Raw genomic sequence first — 12558 nt, forward strand, 5'->3', positions numbered from 1 at the left:
AACAAATCTCCTGGCCTGAGAAATGACGTCACCGTCTAGGAGGCCCACCTCCCCCTTCAGGGAAGGAATGAAAACATTTTCAGTCAGTCAGTGTCTCAACGGCGCCCTAGCCGCCAGCGTCTTGGAAAGGTGTAGAAATCCAAATGATGATCCCAACGCTACACTGGGGCGAAACGCTGGTAGTTTCACGATTGAAAAAGCCTAAAGGGCTTAAATGTTTTTATGGACTTTCTTTGTTTGTACTACCGGGAGGAAATTAAATGTTATGTTTTCTATACAAATAGTTCTGCATTATTGGCACCGAGAATTTTATAGTCGTGGTAACAGTTTTGTTTTAATATTTCCGTCCAATCCGTACAATTGCCGCAATTCGACAGAATAATAAATATTATTTTTACTAGTGGTGGTTAAATGAGGCACAAATATTTCGATAATAACTTAGTCCTGCAACTGTTTTCGTTCCAACTCCAACTAAATAAAATAACGCCGAAATAATAGAAAAACAGAGCCATCGTCGTGCAGACTATGGAGGCCCCTGGAGGAGTGGAAGGTAAAGGTTTGAACTATCCGTAAACTCGACACTAAACGCAAGAGGATGGTTAGCTCTATCCCCATCCGACTTTCCTCACAGGAGATTAATTTTAGAATCATGTGCCGCTCCCTAAGTGGAAATATCGTTAATTAAATGTTTCAACTTCCTGACGGGGAATCGAACCTACATCCCTCCTGGTGAATCTAATAAATATTTAACGCCTAGGTTAACCGGCTCTCTACGGAGATGATAATAATAATAATAATAATAATAATAATAATAATAATCTTATATATATATACATATTCATACACCGAGCTCGATAGCTGCAGTCGCTTAAATGCGGCCAGTATCCAGTATTCGGGAGATAGTGGGTTCAAACCCTACTGTCGGCAGCCCTGAAGATGGTTTTCCGTGGTTTCCCATTGTCACACCAGACAAATGCTGGGGCTGTACCTTACTTAAGGCCACGGACGCTTCCTTCCCACTCCTAGCCCTTTCCTGTCCCATCGTCGCCATAAGACCTATCTGTATCGGTGTGACGTAAAACAACTTGTAAAAAATATATCCATACACGAAAAATGTGAAATTTGAAATTAGTTAATGAAGCACTTCAGAGAACCTTATACTCCCTAGACCTCTAGAAAAGTTAGTCTCAAAATTTCCCTAGGATGCTGAGCGAGGAGCGGGTGGGATTGGGTGGGTAGGAGAAGAGAGTGTTGAAATTGAGGCTCAGAACCATAAGAGCGAAAGATTTCGTGGAATTAAAAGTTTTCTAAAAACACAAATTCATTTTAAAAATCAAATTCCGATGAATTACTGAGGGAACTTTTCGAGATGTTGTACAGATAAAGAATATGAGTAAATGGAAATGAAGTCTGATGATCCATAAAGGCAAATATAATAATGAAAATATACATGAATATATGATGCACTTCCAGGCACCATAGAAACAAGAAACTTGGTACAAGAGATTTCGGCACTATAGATAATCTCAAAAACTCTCCGAAGCAGTCGAGCTGGGAGATTCAAAATTGGGTTTAGAAGCAAAACAGCATAAGAATGCAAACGTAAGCGTTTTTGTTCACCCAGTGGGAGAAAATTTTGTCTGACGGTACAGCACATTGGAAACAGGAACAACACTTGCATTGTATTGATTCCTAAAGTCATACAAATCTATATATTAAACCCTTTGGTCCATATTGACGGATACTTACCTTTCTTACCTATCAGCAAAGTTCATGAGATCTGTCTCTTGGGTCGTATCGGGTTCTTCGTCACTTGCTGAGGTAAAGGTAGGGTTCAGTAATTCAAATCTATCTACTGGAATGAAAGGTCTGTTTAAAAGATTTCTATTTATTCAGGAAAATTTGAAGCATTCTGATATGTCAACGGCATTATTGAAGTCAATTGTGTCCACTGGACACCACAATCATTTTTCATAAAGGGTCAGAACACTGGTGTGAGCCTTTGACGTAACTGCCTGATAGGCATTCTTACTAGAAACCATTGTCTCAATTATTAATTATTTAAGAAAGGAAATTCTGGAAATCCTTAAATTCGGCTTCCATGTGAGACCATATGTACCATCATAGTGATTCGTTATGGTCCAGCCCTCGTAACACGAACTCTGCACTCTAGGTATAATTAAGGCAGTCCAATCGGTGTGTGCCACACAGTGGTTCTACGGCATGGACCCTTAATTGAATCGATGTGACCTGCGTCTATGTCATGGACCGACATCTAAACTTCTAAGTTACTTTAAAGTCATTGTGGATGATGACCGCAAGGAAAATGATGCTACAGTGGCATATGGCCCTAATTTAAGTCACTTAGATTGATGACCCCTTGACCATCCAAGTTTCTAAGCTGAAGGCTAAACATAATTAAGTTACATCGGTTGATGACCAAAGTTTCCACTTTACTATCCCCATCACATTCATTGCTCAATCAATCAAAGTTAAATAATTACAACAATGGCAATGCCCACAAACTTTGTGGCAGTAAAATCCATTTCCTTCGGATATGTTTCCTTAATCGTTACTTTACCATTTAAATATTCCCCAGAAAACAAACTAAGATTTCCAGAATGCATCTCCAAGTTATTCGCTTGATTAAAGTTATTTCAAAATGCGGTTTCACTGAATTTAATAATTAATTTAATTTAATTTAATGAAATGTTAAAGAACAACAATTTCTATCTCCGCGGACTCTGGTTCCTTCACAAATTCCTACGCAGCTGTGATGTAAATTCAATCCTGTGATGTTTATCTGGCTGGAAAAGAATTGTTACATAATTCATGTCCAGTTATATATCTTGCCTCATGATCTCACACTTTAAATCTAATCTAATCCTAGCCATTATTAACACTTGGGTATCCTAATAATGTACGTACAAACCAAAGCAACTCGCCATATAATTACGATGCCATATCTCGTCATAACATTATAAAGTTTGCGCACCCCTCACAGACAAACCAATCATCACTACCATCGCTCATATTTTGGACAACCCTGAATTTGGTTACTCTTGTTCCTTATACTCGGAGTTCGTGGTTTCAAATGTTCATTACGTCCCCAATTAAACAAATTTACAGTATTCCACAATACTCAGGTTATTACCGGATGAAAATTTCAACTAAATCCAACAGTTAACGTTCTCCCCGGCCGAGAAATACAATCTCAGTTCAACGCGTGTCCCGTTATATCCCCGCTGTGTGTTTCACCCTAGTCCGCTTGGCAGTGACACGTAACACCTGTTCTGTTCTACTTGACTGGCTTCTCAAAATGCTTCCTTTTAACTCTGCCGACATAATTAAACAAATACGATATTCTAACCAACAAAATGCACAGATTATGCTTCAAGATGCCCACAATAATTATACGCGTCGCAAATTAATACCGCTATGGACTTCTATATATTTCTTTCCATTCCCAACATTATAAAATATTCCTAGGGCTTCCCTGTCCCAGCTTCAATGACAGGACTCTAACCTGATTCACAAAACTCATTTCGACTCACACGACAACTAACCTCTGTTCCCTACTCGCAACTACCATCGACAAAGAACTGGAATAAAATTCTTACTAGAATTCATGACGTCTAATACGCAAATGCATTAATGATGAACAGCTTCGCATAACATGATATCGTATTTTTAATAACTTGATTTTTACGAAAAATGACTGAAAATTTCTACTAGATCTTTTTATTTCCAGTCAGAAACATTTTAAAATGGGCCTAGAAAAACGTTTCTCTCCGTGACCAAATTCATCATACTAGATTCTCACCCAACAGCGTGCTTCCACTCGATTGGAAAATGAGTAACTATGGATTTCTATATTATTTACGTCAAAATTACAGAGAGAAAAATTTTACGTCGAATGAACATCTTAATTTGACTACACAAATATATAGGCAGGAAACACACGGAAATGACGATCTACATTGGACTTGATATCACTTCGAAACCCTATTCAATAACTTTTTATAACATTATACGGCACTCGCAAGATTTCAAAATTTTTATCCAAGTGGAAAATAAACAAATGACTCTTTTAGTCGTATTCTAACATTTACAAAACTTAATAGGGGTGACCTCTGCGTCATATATCCCCATTAAAATACACATTTAGAGATCATGATATAATAGGTAGTAAGATGGAAAGTCACATTACCTTATGTAGTCACACCAGTGTTCATCATAGGGCTCACCTGCGACCCTGGCATTTTTATTTAGCCTTTTTTACATTCATGGCTTTACAGATCATTATTATATTTCTTCAGGTTTCCTGGAATAAAGCATAAAAAAAAGAAATGCCCTTCACTCTTTTTTTGATCGCACACGATGGACTGTAATTACTTCCGCACACGAATTACTTGATCACATGAGAATTTATTCAGTACTTTGACCGTCCTATCTGGTACAATTATTTCCATTCAAGAAAACTATCTCCACATGGAGTCAAGACCCCAGCCACAATGGCTAAAATCTGCGGTTGAACTTAGTCTACTTTTGTTGTTCGATTTCACAGAGCAGCTCAACACTTTTTCGTCCGCTTCGTACTATAAATGCCGGAGAAGGAGGCTTCGTCATGGCGTCCCTTCATATTTATACTAGGGCATCTCCCTTTGTCGCCAAGAAAAATTTCTATAAATATAAATTTTCTGACTTAACTAAACTGTAATTACAAGAGTTTTGAAAGTGACTACATACTCGCTACATTTCTGGCGCTAGTGTTCATGGACATTTAAAATTTATACGGGTTCGATTTGTGGGATAATTGACCTCCTTTGATAGGCACTATATTTTTTTGACTTGGTTTGGGGCACGCCATATACACGCGATTTGAAATAGTTCACAAAAATGACTTGAGATTCTTCCGCCGTTGACACGTGCGGCTGTCGTCACGTATCCCAGAGCGTGGGACCGAAGGTAATCACCCCCTCGTCACGTGTCAAATCCATGCAATCAAGAATCGAAATTCTAATTGAATTGTCAATTTATGCATAATGTTCTTAGGGCACAAAGGTCATGGGTTCAATATATATGAAATAAGAGTTTTGTCTGTACAGTGCTCAGAATTTAAAAATAATGTATTTCTCTATCGGCCATGTCCGCAGAACAAGGAAATACACTTTTCACTTTTACGTAATTTCTGTCTGCCTGTCTGTATGTCTTGCTGTCTGTCTATCTGTATGTATGTATGTATGTATGTACACGCATCACGAGAAAACGGCGGAAGAGAATTTAATGAAAATCGATTTGTCAAGTCGGAGAATGAACCACTACAATCTGATCGATAAGTAATTTTATTCACGCTGAGCGAAATGGTAGTTTAGGGGAAGGCCTAAAATTTAATTCTCAAATATTTCTGTTATTATTGGTCCTATCGATAAATACTGCATAACTAAAGTTATATAGAATTAAATTTCCGATTATTTATGTCATTCATGTTTACAGTACCGGCTATGATAACAGATATATTCACGAATTTGTATTTTTGTTGCTAAGTCCACATCAACTCGGAGCCACGAGAAAATGGGTAATTTTTAAAATGAAAATCGTTATGTAGAGTCGGGGAATAAGAAACTACAGCTATAAACAATTTTATTCACCATTGAGGAAATGGTAGTTTAGGGGAAGGCGCCTAAAATATAATATTTATATGTTATTGGTCGTATCGAAAGTACTACATAACAAAATTTATAGAGAATGCAATTTCCGATCATTTATCTTTTATTCAGTTTTACCGTACCGACAATGATAAGAATGGTATTTCAGAGTTGGAAGAAAACTAAATGTGAAGGCCTACAATATCGAAACAATAATATTAAATTTACCATTGTTTGTTGTGATATTATTTGTCTCTTATGCTGCCACTCATCTCTGATAGATGAGATTACTGCGGGAATGTTGGCGGGAAATAGCTGGGGAGTTATATAACTTTCTTCTTTAGCATGCCATTTCTCTGGTTCACACATTTTCTGATATGGCAGGTACGTAACACACTGGACCATCAGAGTATTCCAACTGTTCGATCCGTACTCTGACGCGCTGATCGGAATGATAACTGTGCACACTTAGTGGAATAATGGCAGAGGCTCACTTATGGCCTGGTCTAGAATTATAATTTTGGCCTATTCCAAATTATAGCACAACATTTCAGTAAATAACTCAATATTAAACCCTGAAAATAGCCTTTTCTTTAGAAAAGCATCTTCCTCTTCTCTTTTATTAAATTCTACATTCATTTTATTCCAAATTAGCAGCGAAGAGGGGATTTCTCCTCTGGCTTGGAGGGAAAGTTCGCCTCCAAGTCAGATACCCCTCCCCCCGCCAGTGTAGTGAATTGAGATTTTCCGAATCATCGGGTACTTATGACCTATTAAACAGATGAGCAAAAGGGCATAGTTTTTTCCCTGGGGCTCTACACTCTTCGCTCCCACCCACCCTCGAAATTAAACAGTGTTCACGGCTCACGGCTGTCTGCGGCCTGGTCATTCCAGCTCTGGAACTTTGGACTGTTATATCGGCAGCGTAGTACTGTTCGTTAAAAGTTAGGATATGTGTGGTTTTTCATTTGATCGAGTATTTCATATGATAGCGTTGCTTTTCGTCGTTGCCGGGACAAAACCTCCTATGTGAAAATATTTTTGGAGATATACTGACCCGCACCACATACATTATGTGGAGCGAGAATGCCTTGACAATGTTCACACAATATTGCACCTTAGATGACAGAACCTTACCGGCCAAAGTTCTAAGCTAAAACATTTTATATAGGAGGTTTTGTCCCGGCAGCGACGTTTCAATCGCGACATTACTATTGGCGTCATTGTAATGACCTATGTTGATTTCAATTGGGATAACCACTAAGACAATCTTTCTGAGGCTGTAAAAAGGAAGGTGGAGAGTGAGTGTCTGCTATCTCCTCACTTGATTGTGACTGATGGTAAGCAAGAGGGCCTACCAGTACAATGAAAATTCCCTAACCCAGTCTCCACATAAGAAAAGACGTTTGGTGACTTCCCCGTCGCGTTTCTAGGGTAACGTTAAGAGCTATGCAATTGAATACAATGTTCGACTCTGGCTGATTGGTCAGCGTACTGGCCTTCAGTTCAGAGGATCCCGGGTTCGACTCCCGGCCGGGTCGGGGATTTTAACCTTAATTGGTTAATTCCAATGGCTCGGGGGCTCGGAGTGTGTGGCGTATTAAACATTAGAAATCATCCTAGGTAGGGCTCTCGCCTTCACAGACATGCAGGTTGCCTAATAGGCTGTCTATTAGAAAAAGACCTGCACCAGGCCTCTCCGAAGGTCATACGCCATTATTATTATTGTTAATTGAATACAATATTACTCACAACGTGTACCCTACCTAACCTAGAATTCTGTATGAAATGTAGAATTCCGTAGCGAAACACGGGTACATCAGCTAGTATTAAATAAAATAATCTATAGGTTCTGAATCCTACTTGGGTCGGTGAGAATTAAAAAAGCACCGAAGTTTTAAAATCAAAATAACTTCTAGACAACACGTGCAGTGACACTGGTCTTTATCTGATTTCAAAGACGAAGGACCAATGTATAATATTATGACTTCACTATGACGTCATCAGGTGAAGAAATAGTGCTGCCATCTTTAGGTACTGAAAACGATGTGCCGTGTGGCTAAATTATCGTAGCTCTGGACTCCGAGGCGGTGTGAGGTGTTATTTTATTAGTCCCAATGGGTTCTATACGTTTATGCGAAGAAAAATAGAATAACGGTAGTTAATATCTGAGAACATTTTGGTGCGAAGAAGTGTGCACAATTCTTTCTTTCATAAAACGCCGCGATATGGAATTAAAATGATCGAAAACACATTCGAGAGAATAGAGCGGCTTTTTAGAATTCTAGAAAGTGGAAAATCCGTATGGTGAGCATGAGAACTCTTTTCGGTAGCGTCCCACAGTCAAGGTGACCGACCGACGTGAGGCGAGTTTCGCGTTGCTGTAGCTAGTCACGGCAAAACTTTTCACAATATCGAAATATCGGTTTTTCGATGCATTGTCATTAAAATATCGATGCCATTGATATATCGGTCTTCAAAATATCGATATATCGCCGATACATCCGTTTTTAATATATTGGTGATATTATCCATTATTGTAAGTCTAATATTTAACACCTTGATTAAAGGATTCATTCGATTTAATAAGTCTTGACAGAGATCAGAAAACAAGCTTGAAACAATGACCAAGAAACATGACTTTTTCACTACAATGACACATTATAGAAACGTTTACAGCCGAAAGATGTTATGATACATAGAAAAACAGCATATAGGCCTACAAGGTGTCTAGTAATGAGCTAATAACTTACACCGAAAAAACATATGAAAAAACTACAAACGTATAATTTGTGTACGAAGTACATCTGATAATTATCAGAGTTCTATAAAATAATAAAATATTTTCTTCCCGACTTCTTCCTCAGCACTGCAATTCCATTTGTTGGTGAAAAAAAATCCATGTTGATGATCTTAGGTCAATTTCCAGTACCTCTTAGGTATGCCAATTAGAAAAAGCAGCTTGGATAACAGTTTTCCATTTAATTGGTTTCTCTTTTCCCTGATGGTGTTACCGGCTTTTGAAAACAGTCTCTGCTGGGACAGAGGTCGCTATAATGCTCATGTATTGCCTAGCTATGCATACACGGTATGCACGATGAATGAGTTGTGATGATGATTATTGTTTTAAGAGGAAGTACAACTGGGCAACCATCCTCTATATAACACTAATCAGAGAGAAAAATGGAAGGGGTCGACACTTCGGGAAATTAAGGTATCGGCCAAAGGAAGACAAGGGGCACGAAAGGCATGAAAATTAAAGACTCCCTAGCCTCCATACTTAATACCGTCGGGGTCTGAAAAGAACAAGAGTTGACCAAGGGAGGTCGGATAGGATAGATGAAAGTGAGGAGCCTGGCACAAGTAAGTGGAAGCAATGCCAGGACTCAGCTGCGGGCCCCGTGGTCGCCAACCCACGCTCCAAAGAATGAGTTGTGATATTATCACTGTATTTACCGAAGTGAATAGAAAAATGAAAATTCAAATTTCGGAACTGTAGCACGCAAATAATGAAAGGGTCTGAAAAAGAATCAAATCGTAACCAAAAGTATTAAATTAGACAGAAATATCGATATATTGGGCACAAAATATCGATATCGACAATAAATAGGACCTCAAAATATCGATGTCGATATATCGATATTTCCCCTCAAAATATCGATATTCGTTTGCCATCTCTAGCTGTAGCACCAGCCGAGCACATCTTACTGTTCCATTCGAGGTGTAAATCCTGAATGTAGATACTAATCGCTCTAGTCCGTCGTCTTCGTCTGAAGATGTGTAAGAATAAAATATCAGTAATAAAATTTCAAATTCATACTGACTAGATACTTAATTTCTTCAATACCTTTCACGCGTTATATAGGTTATTCTACGTCAAAATTTGTGACCGTAGCTTGACGAAGCTCCGTACGAAATTTTTAATTTCCTTTGGCTATTATAGCCGGCCCCGTAGTCTAGGCCTGCCTGTCACCCGAAAGCTCCGGTTTCAATTCACGACTATATCAGGGAATTTTACCTGGATCTGAGGGTTGGTTCGAGGTCCACTCGCTCTCCGCGATTACAATTAAGGAGCTAACTGACGGCGAGGTAGCGAGCCCGGTCTAAAAAGCCAAGAATAACGGCGGAGGAGATTCGTTGCATTGACTATGCGTCGCATCATAATCTGCTGGTCTTCTACATTGGTTTCTTAGACATTCGACAATATATACCGTTATCTCCTAGGAGCAGACAGTAAGAACACGAGGCACTGTTTCAGGCTCACTGTAATGGTGTTGGTAGTTACTAAAAAAACTGTGTTCATGTACGATCTTTCCTGTCTGGAAAAGTCGTATTAAAGTGATTGTTCTACAGTAATTGTTGGCAGTTTTGGTCTGAGTAATTAGCGTTTGTTATGTATGCTGGACCACATTAAAGACAACACTAGGCAGCTAATGTTTGTAGACCCTGCCGTCCCACTGAGCAGACCGTACGTTACAAAGCGAACTTACGCAGCTCAAGTTATCTCATGTGGACGATAAATGCCCATGTATAGCTTTTTTGCTATTTGCTTTACTTCGCGCTGATACAGATAGGTCTTATGACGACGATGGGATAGAAAAGAGCTAGGAGTTGCGAGGAAGCGTCCGTGGCCTTAATTAAGGTGCAGACCGAGCATTTGCTTGGTGTGAAAATGGGAAACCACAGAAAACCATCTTCATGGCTGCCGACAGTGGGGTTCGAACCCACTATCTCCCGAATACTGGATACTGGCCGCACTTAAGCGACCATGTATAGTTTAAGTGGTATCAAATTGCCGGAATATTGAACTGAGGGGTTTATTAACGAATCAGTAAGAATCCATCGTAACACAGACCTGTAAATACCAACTGAACGCGGCGGATTCTTATCCGGCGACCTTCAGCACACAAAGTAAGTACCGTCAAACGGGGTAATTTTGGACATATTTTTCACATTCTTCATTAAAATTCTAAAATACTCACTCCACAAGGAGAAAAATTGTTGTATTACCTTCATCATGAACTTGTCCGACTCGTTGGCTGAACGGTCAGCGTACTGGCCTTCGGTTCAGAGGGTCCCGCGTTCGATTCCCGGCCGGGTTGGGGATTTTAACCTTAATTGGTTAATTCCAATGGCACGGGGGCTGGGTGTATGTGTTGTCTTCATTATCATTTCATCCTCATCACGACGCGCAGGTCGCCTACGGGAGTCTAATAGAAAGACCTGCACCTGGCGAGCCGAACCCTTCCTGGGACATCCCGACACTGAAAGCCATACGACATTTCATCATGATCTTAACTTACTGTTAAAGTTATTATCTTCAACAAATTAGTGCATTGAAATAAATATTTTTATTAGTGTCCTATCTTCCCCCATAACATGGGGTAACATTGGACATAGGTATAAAACACATACTAACTGCCTGTATGCACTCTCTGGGGTAATTTTGGAGATGCCAGAATAGAGAACGAAATCAGGAAAGTTAACTACGAAACAAATTGTAAATCTTAAGTGAACACTCACAAATCATACGCTTGATAATTATAATCCCATAAACCACACACAATAAGTCAAGGTAGAGGTTACTGGAGGAAGTTTTCAGGGTGGATGCATGAGTACGTTGTTTAAGCTGAGCATCCTTGCTACAGCACTTGGTGGAGGTGCCAGTAATTGTTCTCTTGGCATGCTTGCTGGTGGTAGCAATCTCACTGGTAACACTTTTTCCAGGCTGGGCATTAATTTCCTTTCTGCCATTCTTCCTTGTTGGAGTCCCAAAGGGCAACTTTTCAAGAATATCTACCACATCAGAGGAAGCAGAACGTTGAATTCTGTGGTACCATTACTGGTCCTCTTTTCTGGCATCTGCTAGAGTACACGCTCTTTATCAAGAGGATGTATTCCAGATTTTAAATTGGTAGGATCTTGTCCTCCTTCGTTTAATATGGACACAAGTTGGTTCGAAAGTGCAGGAAAACAGAGATCACACAAAAGTATCTGCTAACTTGGTAACTAACAACACTGCAATGAGTAAAATCCAAATTTAAAAAATGAACCTCCATTATTGGGACACCCATTGTTCGCACAAATTTCACTACTGTTGCAAATTTATCTTTAATATATCAACTAAAACTAAAACAAGTCATTCTAAGCTACATTGGGAAGGTGGTATAGAACGTTTGACATATCTTTCAATAACAGCAGAACCAATGTTAGATCCTTCTTTACCTCCATAACATTGACAACAACTGAACACAACAGGAGGTGATGTAAATTCAGTAGTCGTGTTCCTAGCAACACGGCAAAACTAAAAGTACCTTTTGCTATACTGAATTAGAGATCAGAGAACCAAAAAAAGAGATCTACATTGTGTCCAAAGTTACCCTGAGTGTCCAAAGTTACCCGGTTTGACGTTACCTATTGAAACATATTATACAACAGGTCTACTTTATTGGAAGCAATTGGATATATATTCTGAGGAGGAATAAATAGAAAGATGATCCCACCAGTCTTTCTAATCGAGCAATTTTCTACCCTTCCTGGCATTCACCTGTATTTTTCAACAATAAAAAACATTTTCAGGGGGTGAGAGGATTTTGACGCAATCATTAAGCGATCTAAGTTATTTATAGCCTCCCCTCACTTAGCATATTTATGAACGAAAAGATAATTTTCGGACCAACAGTTGCCATACAGCCCGCAGCGGTCAGAAGAAAGGGAAAGGTTGCTTTAGTAAAAACGAAAATGATAATAGCTCTCATTCTACCTGTAAAATTTGATTCACAGACGTTCACTGAAAACCCATATCGCTTCGATACGAGCTACTTGCTCTACACAATTTGGCAAGAATATTAGAGTTTGTGAAGAATCTTGCAAGCTACCGTTTGTATACGGATTTTGCGAACTTGTAGAA

This window comes from Anabrus simplex, chromosome 7, assembly GCF_040414725.1.
Source record: "Anabrus simplex isolate iqAnaSimp1 chromosome 7, ASM4041472v1, whole genome shotgun sequence".
Lineage (NCBI taxonomy): Eukaryota > Metazoa > Arthropoda > Insecta > Orthoptera > Tettigoniidae > Anabrus > Anabrus simplex.